Source organism: Podarcis vaucheri, assembly GCF_965113315.1.
Source record: "Podarcis vaucheri genome assembly, chromosome: 16".
NCBI lineage: Eukaryota > Metazoa > Chordata > Lepidosauria > Squamata > Lacertidae > Podarcis > Podarcis vaucheri.
Window position 1 is genome coordinate 40,898,046 of NC_138754.1, and position 17,234 is coordinate 40,915,279.

The 17,234-nt window shown below is 44.5% G+C and overlaps 1 protein-coding gene across 8 annotated transcripts in view; it reads right to left on the bottom strand.

Annotated features, from left to right (window-relative positions):
• The window catches only part of CAMKK2 (calcium/calmodulin dependent protein kinase kinase 2), a 57,132-nt gene that overhangs the window by 37,880 nt on the left and 2,018 nt on the right, over positions 1 to 17,234 (bottom strand). For 4 of the 8 annotated variants that reach the window (XM_082203795.1, XM_082203794.1, XM_082203793.1 and 1 more), the window contains exon 1: positions 13,147 to 13,275. The exons of 1 other annotated variant lie outside the window; for it this stretch is intronic. The gene's annotated coding sequence lies outside the window, so the exon portion shown is untranslated. Of the gene's footprint in view, positions 1 to 13,146; positions 13,277 to 17,234 lie in introns of those variants that run through there. 3 more of the 8 variants (XM_082203791.1, XM_082203789.1, XM_082203796.1) reach the window with 2 other exon arrangements.

The window sequence follows — 17,234 nt, forward strand, 5'->3', positions numbered from 1 at the left end:
AATTCCCAGGTTGTCAAAAGATCATCAGCAAAAATAGGGAAGGCAGATCACATGCAATTGTTTCCTCCCCTGCCCACACGCCCCCCCCCCCCATTTATTGTCATACTTAACACTTTGGAAAGGCAGTCATTAAAATTAGAGAGACACTTATCTAAAATTAAAATTCCTGTTAAAGCAGTGCCCTCTGGCCCAGCAACTCTAAATCAGTACTGTATAGCAGAAGCTCCATGTCAGTGATATGGATATATATTAAAAGCGGGTGGGTGGTAGAGGCAAAAGTCTTTGTAATTGCACAGTTGCTTTTTTCAGGCACCAAATAAAATGCATGAAATGCAACCATTTCCCCCTAAAGTAAAAATGGCTGGTTGCCATCACCCTCCATACTGCCCACCCTCTTGTTTCATTTGACATGTTAAAATTAAAGTGGGAAAAGGCAATGTAATTCGTAGCAGGAATACATTCACACACACCAACAGCAAACCCAGTTCTCTGACTGCCGCTTCTTAAGGGACCAAAAATACACCATCCAAGCACTAGAGCAGTGTTTTTCAACCACTGTTCCGCGGCACACTAGTGTGCCGCGAGATGTTGCCTGGTGTGCCGTGGGAAAAATTGTAAAATTGGAAAGATTTTTTAAAAAGTCAAATTTTCGCCCACTAGGCGGGCACCGGACTGTGTCCACCCTATTTTCCATCCATCCTGGGTGGGGATCAGATCGGATGGGATCGGATGAGAGCGGACAGACGGTCTGCTCTCATCCAATTCCCCATAGAGAGCAGCGGGGCTCTGACATCTCCCTCTCCGCACATAGTGGTGGTGTGCCTCGTGATTTTTTTCATGAAACAAGTGTGCCTTTGCCCAAAAAAGGTTGAAAAACACTGCACTAGAGAGAGATAACAGCAGCCTAAAGGGACTGCAGGATTACACCCTCCAGCACACAAAGAAAGTACAAAGCATGATCGATAGGGTCGCCAGGTCAGGAGAATCCCAGACACTGAAATCTCAGAGCCCAAACCTGAGACCTAGGGGCGCTGAGACTTCCTCTGTGCTTTCCCCCACCACTGAGCCCTGGAGACAGGGATTAATTGGGAGAGGGAGGCGGAAACAGAGGACAGATAGATTCCCCCCTTGGGGGGAAAAGAGTCCATGCAATTGCAGTTGGATCCTGCCAGGCTGACACTTCTAAGCTGAACACATAGCCTTCTTAATTTTTAAAAAATGCACTTTTGCCCACCTGGAGAATCAAGCCGTCCTCCAGCTCCTTGGAGGGGGTCAGGAAAGGCTGGAGACTTCAAGTCAGCCCTGGAGGCTGGGCAGCTCAGCGCAGTGAGTCTTAGTGCCGTCTGCACTAATGTGACAGGCACACTGTTTCTGAATTACAATAGACAGGACAGACAGCCCTCTGCTCTTTTATAAGTCAGCCCCCATGTTTTAGCCTGAGCCACTGGACTTTTCTGGAGTACAGATTTATCTTGAGAGACAACGAGCAGCGTACTCTAGGGGTGGGATATTCTGTGGCTTCCTCTAAAGACCCCTGGAAAACTCAGCAAACCTGCTGTACTGGGTGTGGAGAGGTCAGCTGAAAGGGACACAGCTTTGGGGAAGGAAGGAACATCCACCTTGAACCTGCCCATAAAAAGAAGTCTAGAGTGAGAGACTAAGTGCTGTCAAAACTTTTTCTCAAAGAGGGCCAGATTTGATGAAGTGAAGGGCTTTGGGGGCCGGCCAAAGGGCCAACCAAAGTTATTGACCTTTTTTAAAAAAATAAACTGCCACAGGGGCCAGATTAGGCCCCCGAAACGGACTTTTGACATGCCTGGACTAGGGTGATGCACATTGTTCCCGGGAACTCCTCGTTTTTAGTAAGGCGGGAACCTTGCACTACACCTGTATCAAAATCTAGTTATCTAGCACATGTGATGCTGTACCAACAATTTTTACACCCCTAAGAGAACAAATCAGTAAATCAGTTAGCAAGACACAAGTATAACTGTACAAAATATACGTTTTCCCACTTGGCTAGACAAGATTCTATCGTCTGTGTTTTGCGGGTCAAGGAAATGACACCAGTAACATGCTATGAGTATTAAATTATCTCCTCGCCTGCTTCATCTAGAGACGCTCAGTACTGGGATTCTGATTTAGAGCGATCCTTGTATCAAATCTTCAATTCATTTGGCAAATGTGGTTCAGCAACCAGGGCCTCTGAGAGCCAAAGGGAACCATCTGATTAAACAGGCATCGTGAAGAAAGACGAAAGGAAACATTTTGCTGCAAAAGGTTCTTGGAATCGCTGGCACACAGAGGTATAAAGTGGAGGCAGCCAGCAGAAACAAACAAAGCCCAAGATTTAAAGGCAAACAAGTCATGTCTTCCATCGGTGTCCATTTAATAGACAGAAGATTTATTGAAATGCATATTGTGCCAAATGGTTTGAAGTTAGATGCCTGAGCCACAGGCTCACGGACACGGCTTTGCTGCTTCTGACACCAGGAGAGAAAACAAGAGTTTTATGCTTGGATTAGAAACCAGGAAGAACCCCCAGTTTGGGCATCTTATAATATTAAAAAGGGTTCTGTTGGGCATTTGGGGCGGGAAAAATATACTTGAGAACAACAATAGGTGTAAAATTGGGGGTTGGTTCATTTTGGCTAATTGGTTCATTTTGATTGGTTAGTTGGGGAAGCATTTAATTTTGATAACTTTTGAGATGAATATTTAATTTTGATCCTTGATTTTGTTTCTGTTATCTGGTTGATTTATTTATAATTGTATTTTATATGCATGCCGATGTAATAATACTCAGCACTTATACCACTTTTTGTGAGTGTTCAAAGCACTTGACACGCAGTGTATGTGAACTGGCTCTGCAGGTTGGACAGACACCTTGTTTGCACATAACTGTAAACTATGGTTGAGTTATTCCTCCTCTCCTCTGGCACTGCCATGAGAAGGAATTCTGAAGCATTAGCTTCTGTTTTAGGCTAACCACAGCCTGCCCTGTGGTGACATCTGAACTAGGACAAACTGTGGTTACTCTTAAGTGTGAGTAGTGCAACAAGCCAATTTCAACCATAGTTTATAAAGCTGGCTTGCTTTCACTAGCTAGAGTTAAGACCAACCAGAGTTTAGGGTTCAGACGCAACACTGCACAATGGTCAACAAAGAAGTGGGAACTTCCAATTTCTTCTTCGTGGCCATGCTGGAGGCCAAGTGAGCATACAGAAAGTGTGTGAGAGAGAGAGGGAGAGGGAGAGAGAACTGTAATTTTAGAGTAAACTTCTAGTGCAGATACATCCATTGCTAGCACACAAGCCACCATACACTGCACTGAAAAATCTGCAGCATAGATTTTGCTCCTGGTGTATCGTTACTGCTGAAGCTGTTTTCATGCTGAACAAAAGCTTTCTTATGCACCAATCACAACTGCACTTAAGAGCAGAATCTGGTAACTGCACTTAATGCACACATGCACACACACAAAAGCAAAGGCATAGCACATCCCCACCCCCACCCTGTTGGTCTCCCATTTACTTCAGGGTCTGTGTTTTGGGAGCTCTGCCAGCCAGTGCATAAAAATAGTTACCCCATTAACTGGGAACAGTGCCCACAATGCTGCATACCCGCAGCTACACAGAAGCCCGCACCAAAAATGGCACCAAAAGGGGGGGAGGCAATGGGCAGGATGGAACACAGGAAGTGGGTAGAGGTCAGATCACCACTAGAAAGGGAAGTGGTAGAAAAGGAAAAAGGCAACTTCAAGGGCAGAGACAGAAAGACCTTTGAAAATAGTATTAAAAGGTTTAAATACTTAGCATTTATATAGTGCTGACTGAGATCACAAAGTGCTTCAAATAATCTAGTTGAGATTCCTGCATTGCAGGGAGTTGGTCTAGATGACACTCAGACTTCCTTTCAACTCTCTATGATGCTCTGGGAATCTCTCTGAAAGTAAACGGATGAGCGACTTGCTTTTGCCCATGAAAGCTAGCTGCTCAGGGTGGAACTTGGAATATTCCTGACACCACCGGCAGCAGCTGTGGTCTTATATTTGCCCACCACTATTTGATCTCGCCCCACCAGTGCAGCAACACTGGGGAATACAGTGTGGTTCTTGAAGTGGCTCTAACCCAGGGGACAGCAACCTTTTTTAGCCGTGGGCCGGTCCACTGTCCCTCAGACCATGCGGTGGGCCAGACTATATTTTTTGGGGGGAAATGAACAAATTCCTATGCCCCACAAATAACCCAGAGATGCATTTTAAATAAAAGCACACATTCTACTCGTGTAAAAACACGCTGATTCCTGGACCGTCTGCGGGCCGGATGGAGAAGGTGATTGGGCCGGATTCGGCCCCCGGGCCTTAGGTTGCCTACCCCTGCTCTAAGTGAACAGCATTAAACATGCTCCAAGTTTATATGTTGGGCTTTGTAGCTTAGAAGAAAGGCATGCAAAGGGGGGACACGGGAGATGTATACAAAAGTTGCGTGGCATGGTGAAAGTAGACAGAGAGGCTTTTCTTCTTCTCTCACCATTAATGGACTCTGCAATCATCCTAAGGAACTGAACATTGGGAAGATTCAGGAATTCCTCAGCGCATAGTTAAGCTATGGAACTCCTTGCCACAAGATCGAGCCATGGTCACCAACTTGGATGGCTCTATAAGAGGTTTGGACAAAGTGCTAGCTGGATTCTACCTGCCCTGCCAGAGCCAGTATGCCAGTCGTTGGGAATCGTATGTGGGGAGAGTGATGTTGTGCTTATGCCCTTGCACATGGGCTTCCCAGAGACTTCTGTTTAGCCGCTGTGAGAACAGAATACGGGGCTAGAGTGGTTGGAACAGGAGAGCTCTTCTTATGTCCATCAGGACAGGCAGGTCACACCTACACCTAAACAGTGAGCGCCCTGGCATACATTCTGGAATCTCCTACAACACACAGTAGTTCTTCTGTGGCAGACAGGAAAACACAATTCCTGGTGCTACAAAGTTGGGAAACAACTGGTCAAGGATGGCTCCAGGTGTGGAGGCCTGTGGAGGCATTATTCCAGGGCATTGTGGGAAACAAATATGGCGGATGCCATACGCTGATGTGCAAGTCCACACCTGGTCCCTTGACCAAGTCTAAAGTAGAATATTTTCACGTCTTTGTCTCCTTATGTCAACCAACAAGAAAACCAAGGCTTGACCAGTCTAAGGCCTCACATTTTCTAATCAAACTTGGCGTATGAAATTCCTAGCAAGCAACATGGGACACCACACTCAGTCAACTTTTGCTTTTAAGTTTCCTTTCTTTACTCTGTTTTCTGCTCCTCACACGCAACCTAGAAACCCCAAAGGAAAACGTCACTTTTTGGAAACCTTGCTTGACTCACTGGGACGGCCTAATCCTACACGAGCCAGCAACTTTTATCTGTTTTTAATGATGTTAAAGCAGCATCTGTTAGAACTCTTTCTGTTCCCATTAACCTCCGCAAACCCATTATACCCAGGCAGTTGCTAAAAAGCTATGGAAGTTTTATTTATTTATTTTTAAAGGCAGCACAGGGCTGAACTGCCAGGCTAATACTGAAAAAGCACAGGCCTCAGGAAACAATGCAAACAGTAGCAAGGGGCGTGTGTTAAAAATAAATTCCCCAGATTAAAGGAAAAAATAAACGCACAAAAGAGGCCAGTTTGAATGAGCTTGATAGCTATGCAGAGACACAGGTGGAATGTGAAAACAGTGCCAAATCCAGACAAATACCCCAGTTCCCTAAGGCAACAGAGTCTTCCATTCTCTGTCTGGAAGCTGGTCTTTGCTCAGCGAAGGCAGGGGTGCATATCCTTGCCCCTAGGTAGTGGCTAAAATTTAAAAGGGGGGGGGGTACGGCCCAATTTAGTATTTTCTGCTTTCAACGAGATGTTGAGCCTGAACTAAAATGCAATTCCGTCTTGGAATCAGGAAATACAAGTTATTGACATGTATGGCCTCTTTTTCGGCATTCTGAGCTTTTCAGATTTTGTTTTTGTTTTTTTTTTTTTTTATAATAATTTTTATTACATTTTTTACAGAAATAACAAAGAGATCAAACAGTAAAAAGAAAAAAAAAGACAAAAAAAAAGGAAAAAGGAAAACACGACCATTTCGATACCTCATTTCAAATTTCTATTGGACTTCCCCCATCCCTCGCAAAATGCATTTCTTGACAATAAATTTATCAGCAAATTATATCCTTATTTCGTATGTTTCTTTCTATTTTCAATTACAGTTTAAATTTAAATCTCTTAATCAACATATACTCTAGACAATATACCATAATATCGTTTTTACCCATTTAAACCTTGATTTTTTCATAAATCTTATCAAATTTCATAAATAATTAAGTTTTGTTGCTGGGGCTAGATTCCCAATCACACGACATCTTATGTTTCATATAACTTATAATACTTTTGCAAATAGTCTTTAAATTTTTTCCAGTCCTCCTCCATTGTTTCTTCTCCCAAGTCTCGAATCCTTGCAGTCATCTCGGCTAATTCCATATAGTTCATCAGTTGCGTGTGCCAGTCCTCCAGTGTGGGCAAATCTTGGGTCTTCCAATGCTTAGCGATAAGAATTCTTGCTGCTGTTGTAGCGTACATAAAAAAAGTTCTATCCCTTTTAGACACCTTCTGGCCGACAATGCCCAGAAGGAAGGCCTCTGGTTTCTTGGGAAAAGTGTACTTAAACACCTTTTTTAGCTCATTATAGATCATTTCCCAGAAGGCCTTCAGTCTTGGGCAGGTCCACCAGAGGTGAAAGAATGTTCCCTCAGCTTCCTTACATTTCCAACATTTATTATCGGACAGATGGTAAATCTTAGCTAACTTAACCGGGGTCATGTACCACCTGTATACCATTTTCATAATGTTTTCTTTCAAAGCATTACATGCAGTAAACTTCATACCGGTGGTCCATAACCTTTCCCAGTCATCAGACATAATATTATAACCAATGTCCTGAGCCCATTTTATCATTGCTGATTTAACTGTCTCATCTTGAGTGTTCCATTTAAGCAGCAAGTTATACATTCTCGATAATAACTTGGTCTTTGGTTCTAGCAACTCTGTCTCAAGTTTCGATTTTTCCACCTGGAAACCTGTTTTTTTGTCTAACTTAAAAACCTCATTAATTTGGGCATAATGCAACCAATTTTGCACCTTATCCTTTAGTTTTTCAAAGCTCTGCAATCTCCAGTTACCTTCAATATTTTCTATTATTTCCCAATATTTCGGCCAATAAGCCTCCATATTGGTTGTTTTCCGAGCTTTGGCCTCTATTGGTGAGATCCACCTCGGAGTTTTACTTTCCAATAAGTCTTTGTATTTTTTCCAGACCATATATATTGCTTTTCTGACAATATGGTTTTTAAACATTCCATATGATTTACCCTTGTCATACCACAAATACGCATGCCAACCTGACGAATTGTTGAAGCCTTCCAGATCTAGGACATCAGTGTTTTCTAGTAGAATCCAATCTTTCATCCAGCAGAAGGATGCCGCTTCATAGTATAGCCTTAGGTCCGGCAGGGCAAACCCCCCTCTCTCTTTTGCATCAGTTAATATCTTAAACTTTATTCGGGGCTTTTTGCCCTGCCAGACAAACCTAGAAATGTCCTTCTGCCACTTTCCAAAACATTCCACTCTGTCCACAATCTGCAAGGCTTGAAACAGAAACAACATCTTTGGCAAAACGTTCATCTTTATAGCTGCAATTCGGCCTAACAAGGATAATTTCAGTCTTGACCAAATTTCTAAATCTTTTTTAACTTCTAACCAACATTTCTCATAATTATCTTTAAATAGATTCAAATTCTTGGAAGACAGATTGACTCCCAGGTATTTCACTTTCTTAACAATATTTAGTTCTGTCTCTTTCTGAAACCCTTCTGTTTCCATGGCCGTCAAGTTTTTCCCTAAAACTTTAGTTTTTTGCTTGTTCAACTTAAAACCCGCCACCCGACCAAATTTCTGGATCAGTTCTAAAACTCTTTTTGTACTGGGTTCTGGCTCCTGTAATGTTAAAACCAGGTCATCTGCGAATGCTTTCAGTTTATATTGTTTCGCTCCGACCCGTATTCCTTGTACCTGCCGATCCTCCCTTATCATGTTCAGCAAGACCTCCAGGACTGAAATAAACAATAAGGGGGATAGGGGGCACCCCTGTCGTGTTCCTTTTTCAATATGAAGTTCTTCTGTCACCACATTGTTCACTATCAACTTAGCTTTTTGTTCTGAATAGATTGCTTCTATTCCATTCTCAAACCCCCTTCCCACTCCCATCCCTTCCAAATTTTTCTTCATAAATTTCCAGGAAATGTTGTCAAAGGCCTTCTCCGCATCAATAAAGATCAATACTGCTTTGGTGTTAATATTTGTTTGTAAAAGTTCCAAGATATCAATAATGTTTCTGGTATTGTCAAACAAATGTCTACCTGGGAGAAAGCCGGCCTGGTCTTTATGGATTATCTCATTTAATACTTTTTTAAATCTGTTGGCCAGAATATCCGCAAATATTTTGTAATCCACATTTAGGAGTGAGATGGGACGGTAGTTCTTAAGTTGAGTTTTTTCAGTTTCCACTTTAGGTATCAATGTGATGAATGCTTCTTTCCACGTGTCTGGTGCCTTCCCTCCCCCCATAATCTGGTTACAAACCTCCTCTAGTGGTTGTATCAAATAGTCTTTTAGCGTCCTATAATACTTGGAGGTAAGTCCATCAGGTCCTGGAGATTTGCCCAGCTGCATATTCTGAATGGCATCCTCGATTTCCTGTTGTGTGATTTTACAATTCAAGATTGATCTCTTCTCTTGAGATATTTCTGGAAGGCCATTTTCTTTCAAAAATTGTTCTATCTCGGTTACTTCCTCGGGTCCTTGTGTATACAGTTTTTTAAAATATTTCTGGAAACACTTTCTAATTTCTCCCGGTTTCTGAATGTTCTTTCCTTCAACTTCTAGATTGGTAACATAGTTTAATTTTTGTCTCTTTTTCAACTGCCAAGCTAGCAGTTTCCCACATTTATTCGCCGATTCAAATGATCTTTGTTTCATTTGTTTAATTCTCCATTCCACTTCTTGGTTGATCAGTTGCGCATATTGTGACTGGTGGAATTTAATTTCTCTTAGGGTCTCTTTGGATTTTGGGTTTAATCTTAATTTTTTCTCGCCGTCCCTTATCTTCTCCAATATCTTGTCCTTTTTACCATTCCAGAGTTTTTTCTTAATCGTATTCTGTTGTATCAGAAACCCTCTCATAACAGCTTTGCTCGCGTCCCAGATTGTTCTTTTTTCCACCGAGGTGTTCAAGTTGATTTCAAAATAGTCCTTTAAAGCTTTTTGGGCCTTCTTTACAATCTCTTGATCTCTTAGCAGGTTGTCATTCATTTTCCATCTGAAGGAGTCGGCAGTAGTAAATCTCATTTCCATTTTCAGAGCGTTATGGTCGGAGCAAGTCTTTGGGCAGATTTCTATTTTTATGGTCTTAGGTGCCAGCCCTCTAGTTGTCCAAATTTGGTCGATCCTTGTCCATGACAGGTGGGCCTCAGAAAAGAAAGTTCCTTCTTTACCTAGGGGGTTTCTCGTCCTCCATGAGTCAATTAAATCCATATTGTCAGTTAGTTCAAAAAAAGTTTTTGGTAGTCTTCCATCTTTAGTCAAATTCTGGTTCTGTGACTTATCCATAAAAGTAGAGACAACCCCATTCATGTCTCCCATCATAATGATGTTAGAATAGTCCAGATAGTCCAATAATGTCTCATGCAGCTTCTTATAAAATTCTGATTTCCCCTCGTTTGGTGCATAAATTCCTAATATCAAAATTTTCTCTCCTTGGGTCGAAATCTCAATAGCCAGGATTCTTCCTTGTTCATCTTTAAACAAAAATTTCGGTGAAAGAGTCTCTTTGGCGTAAATCACCACGCCTCTCTTCTTGACTCTGTCTGATGAGATAAATTCTTGGCCTAATCTTTTATTTGTTAACACCTTCCTGTGAGCCCTTGTCACATGGGTTTCTTGCAAACAAATTATGTCCAAATTCTCTTTCTTTAGGATATGGAAAATCCGTTTGCGTTTTTCTGGGGAATTCGCGCCATTAATGTTCCAACTATACAGCTGCAGAGACATCTTGTATCAATCTGTTGTTACTCTTGTGGGGTGTCTTCTTTTTTGTCCGAGTCCGAAGGTGGTAACTCTTTCCCTGACTCTGGTGGTGGCCAAATAGCTGCTCCTTTCTGTAGGTCTTCTCCGTGGTCGTGTAGGAACTTCTGGCAATCCTCTTTCGTTTTGATTTTTATCTTCTTTCCTTTGTATTTGAATAAGACACCTTGTGGGAACTCCCACCTGTAAGGTATTCCGTTACCTCTCAGAAGTCCAGTTAGGTCAGTGTAGTTGGCTCTTAGATCCAGTAATTGTTTAGGAATATCTTTGTAAATTTGTGCTCTTCTATCCTGGATCACAAGTGCTTTGTTGAAATGTAAATCAAGTAGTTTGTCTCTCTCCTGTTTGGTCCTTAAAATAATCAAACAGTCTCTAGGCCTGTCCTTCCCAACGACTCTTCCCAATCTAAATGCAGTCGTTATTTTGAAATCTGTGTCTTGGTTTATACCCCAGAATTTGGAGAATTCTGCTGTTAAAAAGCCGGTCAAATCCTCTTTCTCAATCTCTGGGATAGAGCGTAATCTCAGGTTATTTTCCCTGTTTCGCAGTTCCACCAAAGACAGGTAGGCCTGCTGGTCTGTAATATGTTTGTGGAGCGGTCTTACCTCTCCTTTCAGTTCCTCCACTCCTTTGGCTGCAGCCTCTGCTTTCCCAATCGCAGCCTCCGCCAATTTTCGATTTTCAGATGTTGCGTCGTTTAAATTTCCAATATCTTGTGAATGCTTAGCCACCTGTTCCGAAAGTTTGGTAATTGAAGATGTGGCTAAGTCAATTTTTGCAGTTTGATCATCCACTTTTTTGTTCAAAATTGCGAATTGTTGTAACATTTCCTCTAAGAGAGTGTTAGATCCTCCAGATGCCATATCCTCACCTATTGGTTGTTCAGCTTCTTCAGCTGGTGTTGTTGGCGAGGGTGCAGTCTGTAAAACAGCAGGGACTGAAGATCTACGTCCCTGAGAAAACAGGGTTGTTTGTGTCAGTTTGCCTTTCCCTGCCTTCGACGCAGCTCTTGTTTTTACTCTGTCGCTGAGCTTTTCAGATTTTGAGATAGCCTCTTACCACCTGAAATCTCATATTTTAAAATGCAACTTTTGTGCTGACCACTTCTGCCAAACTTCAGACCCCTCGCTCTCACTACGTAACCAGCATGATAAATGTGGAATGGAGACAAGCCTTTACAGTCCATGTTTTCTTCCGTAATTGAAGGATGCTGTCACTGGATCCCCTCTGGAGAGAGGATGCCCACATAGCTGTCATGTGCCTGGCGATTTACCCCACCACTTACGCTTGCCCAATCTATGAGGATTTAAGAGCATCCTACTTCAAAGATTTCAATTTCCAAGTGGGGAGATTGATTGGGTGTTTCTTTAAAACATCCCACTCGTTTTTTAACCTTTGGTTTTTGTTGAGTTCTAATTACTTCTGTCATTTTTGCTAATTCCAAATATTCACACAATTTGATTTACCATTCTTCCTTCGTAGGTGTAAAGGGAGGAAGTAAATAGCCTTTGTTAACTACCTTGTTCTTACATGCATGCAATTAAAAAAGGAAGTCAGTCCGATCAGAGCAAAGATCTACCCTACCAAGCATCCTCTTCCCCCACAATGTCACCCCAACCTCTCTAGTGCCCCTCCTTTCACCCCAAAACCAGTACTCAGAGCAGATAGGAAGAAGCTTTTCTCCCTCTCCCAAAATCATTGAAATCAGGGTTCTCTAATGAAGATAAGCACCAAGGTAGAGGAAAGGAATCGATTGCACAATGCAGAATTAGTCTAAGCAATGTGCTGCCCCAAGATACTAAGACGAGGGTTGGGGAAGGTGTGTCCCTCCGTATGTTGTTGGACTCCAGCTCCCATGATGCCTGACCTTTGACAGGGCTGGCTGGGGCTGATGGGAGCTGCAGCCCAGCAACATATGAAGAGTGCAGCTTTTGCTACTCCTGGATCAAACGAATATGTGGGTTGAGGAGAAGGATACCAATGTCTTTTTTGGTATGATAGCTGAACAGATCCTCCATTCACAGCTGAGTGTGCCATATTAATGTGCCATTAAAAACACACCTACCCAAATCCCCCAACAAATAAGATTGGCACTGGAAGCCAAATTATACCAAGCTTGTCCATCTAGCTCAGGCACGTCCAACAGGCAGATCACTGGACATCTGTGGCAGATCATTGGCTCCCCCCAAAGAAGCTCAAAAACTTTGGCTTCCCTAAAAAAAGAAGCTCGACACTTTTGCCCTGCACCCCCAAAAATGGGGCTTCCTCCTTCCTAAAAAGTTCAATAACTTTGACCTGAACCCCAAAAAGGGTAGATCACTGCCAGTTTTTAACTCTGTGAGTAGATCGCAAAGAGGTGACTCTCCAGGGTTTCAAAGAGGTTTCCCTCCCAGCCCTACCTGGAGATGCGGGGGACTGAATCAGAGATCTTCTACAAGCAAAGCATATGCTCTACCACTGAACTGCTGACCATTCCCTTAAAAAAAGAAGATTATAGTCTTCACTGTTCCGAATGAAAGGGCTGAATTAAACTGGAACATAGAGAGCTGACTTTTACTGCACTAAATCATTTCTCCATCTGGCTTGGTATTGTCTACACTGACGATGAGCAGCTCTTCCTGGAGATTGAAACTGGGGCGTTCTGCATGCAAAGCAGATGTCCTACCACTGAGCTTTAGCACCTTCATACAGGCTGGGCTGAACCCTTCTGCTTGACATATTTGTTTTCTATGTGCATTAAGGACAGAGTGTGTGTGTGTGTGTGTGTGTATTTGTTTCCATGGAGAACATTCAACCATACAATTCCTACCGACATGCACACATATGGAACTTGAATCTCAGGATTTGCCACTTGAATTGGCTGATGCTGAGAGCCCCTTGTGTGAAGATGATCTTGCAACAATTAAACCAAAAGGATCATTAAAAAAAATAAAAGAATATGGTGGGGAAAAGCACCAGCCCACACATACCAACAACGGTGCCTTGACAATATCCCACGAGCCACGTGGATTTTCAGGAACGGTCAGACTACAAGTCAGCTCATGGGAATGTGGAGAATGTGCGGAGATAAAGCTTTGTAGCTAGCAAAGAAGTAAAATTGAGAGATAAAACAGAAGAGAAACAAGGGGAGAGAAGCAGAAAGAACCAGAGAGATGGAAAGCACAAAAAGTTCTCCTTGAAGGAACTTATTATTATCATTATTATGATTTTAAAAGGGGACAAATTGAGCCTTTGTTTTCTCTTCAGTTTATCACACTTCACTTGCTCCAAACACACAAGGTCGTTATAGTCACTGGATTCCAGTTTTGTTCTGAAGGATTCAAAACCAGCCATTTTGTTCAACGCACAGCAGTTAAATCCTTTAGAATCAAGATAGCTGGATCTATCTATTGAAACATAATTATAATAAATACATTTTGCTTGCTGGTTGGTATACAAAAAAAGAAACAACTCTTTTCAAGGCCACCATAAGATAAACAAAAGCGAGTCTTCACTCATAAAAGAGGTCTAAAACTCATTGGTAGGTGCATGGGGAAGAGAGAGAATAAGGTTAATGGTAAAGCTTTATAAAAGTGTGACCGCCCTTTCTCAGAATAGTAAAATTCAGAGTCCTCATCAAGATGACTCTCAGCAGAAGTAAGACTGTTAATAAGGGGAGAGCTTACTCTCAACAGTGGCGTAGCGTGGGGGGTGCAGGGGGGCCGGCCGCACCGGGCGCAACATCTGGGGGTTAGGGTTAGGGGGCGCAAATCCACGGGTTAGGGGGTGCAAATTACTTGCCTTGCCCCGGGTGCTGACAACCCACGCTACGCCACTGACTCTCAAAACTCATAATTAACTTAATTAATTAAATGATTCTGATCTTATGCATCAAGGCAAAGCACAGAGCAGCCTTTGCCAGTCTGGTGCCCTCCAGATGTTTTGCAATGCAGCTCCCATCAGCCTGGCGGCCACAAGGCTGGTAAAAACTGGCACAGAATATCAAAACGTATCCCAAGCAATGCAGAGCTGCCCACTTTCACATATCTTTGTTGGAAAAGCTGCAGTGAACTAGCATCTTAGCAATGTTGACTCCATGGCCTTGTGCCACCACTCTTGTTCCAATGCTAATAGAGTCTGAACAGGTCATGCAGGAAAGCCTTCAGGTGGTGATGTAGCTTTGCTTAGAATTCCCCTAAAGACAACAGACATTCCAAGGAATCAAGTTTGTAGGCCTCACTGTTGCAGTGGCACTCTATTTATTCAGTGAGAAACCACAAAAAGATGAGAAAAAGAAAGAAGGTCCATCACATTAATTAAAACCTTTTGCAGCTCTTGTTGTTTCAGAAAGGTGGTGCAATCCTTCTCTCACAGGATAGGACTCCCTCAAAGCTCAATGCAGGATCACTCATTTCTGCCTGCATCCAAATCTCCCCAAAGTGGCAAATAGCCAGGGGGAATGTTAACCAACCACTGTGGCCTCTGCCACATGCTCTCCAAAACCTGATGTGGCTTCACCACATAACTGTCACACTGGGAAGATTTCTGCGAAGGAGCAGCCACAATAAATTTCAGTTGAGGGTGAGTGGGAATTGGTTCTCTCATTTCCACATTGAAAGTGTGTCATGAACATCAGGGCTAAGAAATCCTCCTCTGCCAAGCCTTGCCAAACCATTGTCACCCTGAGATAAGTGAACCAGATGGAAAGGGATGCCCCTTCCTCCTCCAAAACACACTGGAACAATATTTAAAACTGGCAGTTACATTTTCCATGTGAATTCAAGATCAGTTTCAGCAAGAGAAAAGGCATTCGGCTTTTTAAAAAGCCTATTTTACACTCCAGCCCACATCCACGGCAACTGCACATCTACACAAAAGCAGTGAACTTCAGGGTCAGGTGTGAACACACCCTCTGCGCTGCCTTCACGGAGTAACTCCACTTGGGTTGCCAAGTGATGGGTGTGCACTGGGAGCGAGTCAGGCCTTTACACTTGATCTAGGAAAATCAGCCCATGAGGTATTTCATCGCATGGTGAGAAATAAAACTTTAAAGCTGCCTGTGTCTCAGCTAAAACCCAACGGTTTTTTAAACTAGCACTCATTGAGACATCAGTTCCAACCACAAGCACCGCCTTGCTCTGTGCTTTGCGTTCCTACAGCAAAGAGGAAGAAGGAAGGATCAGATGCAAGGAGGTCCTAACGGGTCTCTCCTCCTGGATTTCTATCCTCTTGCACAGCTAAGCAGGTCAGTGAGAAATCCAGCACACCAGACTGCAATTCCCCCCCCCCCCGCTGTCCAAATCCCAGCACAACCTGGAAACCTCAAACTCATAATTCGGGGGAAGCCAGCCTCTGTCCCTCCGCGCAACTTGACCTCCTCTCCTCCCGCTTAATCCAACACGGAATCCTCACTTCGACATTTCCACTCAAGCCCTGGATCTCCCAGTCTTGGGGAGGGACGTGGGCGGAAGGCAGCCCCCGGGCAAAAACTTGCGGCGCACAGAAAACAAGGAAAAACCACAACATGATGGGCAGCCTAAAATGCCTGGCCTTCCACCTCCCCCCACCCCGTCATCTTTTTCCCCAGGGGAGGGCGAAGGGGCTGCCTGGGGTGTCCCGGGTTTCTGGGGCGGAATCTCATCCCCTCCCAAGACCAGATGCCCGGAGGCGGCCGAGGCAGCTCCATCCAGAGGCGCCCGCTGCCTTTTCGCGGCGGGAGCTGGCGGGGGCTGAAAAGGCCCTCGTCAAACTGAAATCCCGCTGCCGCCGCCGCCGGGCTCCCTTTGAAGACCCGGTCCTGCCTCCCTTCGCCGCCGCCGCCGCCGCCCTCGGAGCATCCCCACAACCGCGGAAGCCGCCGAGAAGGCAGGCGGGAAACGCGTCGCCCTTGGAGAGGAGGCAGCAGCCCGGCCCCGATCCCTTACCTGGCGGCGGCGGCGGCTCCTCCCGCCCTGCTGCTGCTGCTGCTCCTGCTGCAGCCGCGATCCCGGAGCTGCGCGCCCTCCCGCCCGCCCGCCCGCGCGGCGCCCCAGATGCCAGCAGCAGCAGCAGCTGCGCGCCCATTGGCTGCGCCGGGAGCTTTTCCTGTGCCGAAAGTGAGAGCGGCCTGGCAGCAGCGCCGCCCATTGGAGGAGGCGCGCCGCCCAGGGAGGCCGTGAGTGGCCCAGATGTGGAGGGAGGGCGGGCGCCTCCCTCCTGCAAAGGGCTCTCTCTCTCCATCCCTCCCTCCCTCCCTCTCTATCTCCATGCCTGCCTCCCTCCCCCTTTGCGCTTCTCCTTCTGCTGTCCAGCCGCAGGGCGGGGGGGGGGGGAGCCGGAGAGGCAGCAGCCCCCGCGCAGCAGATACAGATCAGAGAAGAGGGAGCTCGCTGCCTGGCGATCCTCAACCCGCGACTGCAAAAGCAAGCCAGAGACTGTGATGGGGATGGCGTTGTAATCATCACAGCAAGGAGGAGCGCAGAGAGGAGAAACGCCATGGGAGGGCATCGTCTGCACCAGCCAAACCCGACGCCTCCGCCTGCCCCGGCTGCAACGCAACATGTCTCTCTCGCGCGTGTGGGTCTCTACAGCCACAGCAAGCGCGGCATCCCTCCAGCAGTTTAATTTCACCCCCATGGTGCATCCTTCCATTGTCTCTGGATGCAAACAACAACTAGATATAATAAATGTGCATTTCACAATACTAGCTCCCTAGAAATAACCCTGTGAGGTATGGCACTGAGGTAGGGAGGTGGACAGAAAGCTTCCAGCTCAGAGAATACGCCAGAGATTATTAAACCAGAGATTATTAAAATGTGGCTGTGTTGCGCATCATTTTTTGTTTAAAGTTTATAAAAGCAAGGGATAAATTAAGTTGAGAATTAATGATGTTGTTAATAATAAATGTGCATATAAGAATATTAGTTCAGGGTCCTTCCCTGCTGCCTGCCTGTTCACTTATTATTTTGATACAAGTAATAGGAACATACATGCAGAGGACAATCGTAAAATATGCCCGTTTTAATCTGCAGCCCACAAAAACTCATACCATAATAAATTGGTTAAAGTGCCACAAAGCTCTCTGTTGTTCCTGATGCAA